The following is a 2,082-nucleotide window of genomic DNA, read 5'->3' as shown; positions in this document are numbered from 1 at the left end:
AGCAATAGCTAATTAGCTGAAGTTGCAAGGTTAGATTTAAGGCAGCCATGTTGTGGCTGCACGTAGGAAGGAAAAATTTAACAACATTAGTGTTGAATATTAATAACTGACATTACTAAATATGAAAACACCCACTACCCAGGCCTGTCCCAAGCTGGCCTCTTTTTGTCCAGCTACATCTGTGCACACTGAGATTTTGTGCAGATGGATTTTAGCTAAATAGACAGGGGGTGGGAGGGGAATTTTTAACTGGTTAGACTTATGAAGGGAAAAAAATAATTCTAACTACATAAATCTTATGAATATCAAGCCTTTTGCTTCTTTTAAACAGTCAGCTGGATCATCTAAGGATATGCTTTACTAAGAATGCTGCTTCAAAGCCAGCAGTCATTTATTTCATCCATGCCAAAACACAAAAGAACTGCAACAAATACAGCTGAAATCATATAAGAAGATAGATATCTCTATTTGAGTACATTTAAGCATTCTAAGGCTCAGATAAAAGCCACTGGACACTCATTGTAGAAACATTCCTGCAATAATAATACTGCAAGGTTGGTAGAGAGGAAGGAAGAGAGACTGTGCATTGTTTATCTGATAATACTGTCACAGATTACATTACTGCAGATTCCATGCTACTTATTGCAAGGCTAAATCAGGTACACATGAAGTGAGACAAAAAAAAATAATTATGGAGGAATTTTCTTCCCTGTTAATTTCCTTTCTGTGAATCCTGCTGCACCAGTCTAGACAAATGGGTTGTATCCCCCTACGAGCAGATGGAGGCAGAGCATACAGCTTTTCTGTGTGACATAATCATCAGTACTTGGGTTTGCCGCAGCACAGAGAGAGCCAATATTCCTATGACAAAGCACTTGAAAAAACATTCATTTAAAAACCTCCAAACGTTTATAGAGAAGATCCTCCTTTAGCACCTGACTTGTCCATATCCTGTGGAAAAACAGAAATGTATCATAAAGACAGCACTGAATATTGAGAAGGGAGAAACCCATTTTCTAATAATATATACAATACAGTCAACTGACCACAAGACCTCTCTCTCATAGTATAGCCCAACTTCACAGGATAGTCCTGAACTGATGCAACAGAATTCATGGAAAACAAATTAACAGGTAGGAAAATTTCTCCTTCTATTTCAACCTTCTACACCAATCCACGCAAATGGGAAGTGTTAAAGCCCAACCACGTTGGGAAGGAAGAAGTAAGGGCCACATTGAGAACACAGCAGCAAAGGCAGCTTCTTTCTTAGCAAGGCACCTAATAGATACACTAACAACCAAGTAGCTGCCTTGCAAATATCCACCTAGCACTGAAGGAGTTGCTTCTGCCAGGAAGAAGACTAGACTGTAGAAAGAGCAAGATGATCTCGGGGGCATGCCGGCCCATGAGCTAATACACTGATGAAATCGAATCCCTGATGCACTGTGCCATAAAGCTGCACTGTGCTTCATAAAGCTGCACTGTGCTTCATAAAGCTTCACCACCCCATTACGCAGCCCTCAGAGAAAGCAAGCAATCAAAAACTCTCAGGGATTTGCAACTGTTCTCACACTTATCAACAGAGAAGGCTGGCAAAAAAAAAAAAACCGAACAAACAAACAATTAAGTGGAAGCACTAACAATACTTTTGGTAGAAAGAAAGTAAAGGTGGAAAAGTTGATGTAAATCCCTAGGAAAAGGGACTCCAATTTTCCAGCCCAATTTTCCAGCCTCACCTTGTGAGGCAGTCAAAAAAGCAAACAGAATGTTGGGAATTATTAGAAAGGGAATGGTGAATAAAATGGAAAATGTCATAATGCCTCTGTATCGCTCCATGGTGAGACCGCACCTTGAATACTGTGTACAATTCTGGTCACCGCATCTCAAAAAAGATATAATTGCGATGGAGAAGGTACAGAGAAGGGCGACCAAAATGATAAAAGGGAATGGAACAGCTCCCCTATGAGGAAAGACTAAAGAGGTTAGGACTTTTCAGCTTGGAGAAGAGACGGCTGAGGGGGATATGATAGAGTGTTTAAAATCAAGAGAGGTCTAGAATGGGTAGATGTGAATCGGTTTTTT

This window comes from Rhinatrema bivittatum, chromosome 2 (assembly GCF_901001135.1).
Source record: "Rhinatrema bivittatum chromosome 2, aRhiBiv1.1, whole genome shotgun sequence".
In the NCBI taxonomy this organism is placed as follows: Eukaryota; Metazoa; Chordata; class Amphibia; order Gymnophiona; family Rhinatrematidae; genus Rhinatrema; species Rhinatrema bivittatum.
Note: the sequence above shows the minus strand (reverse complement) of the source record.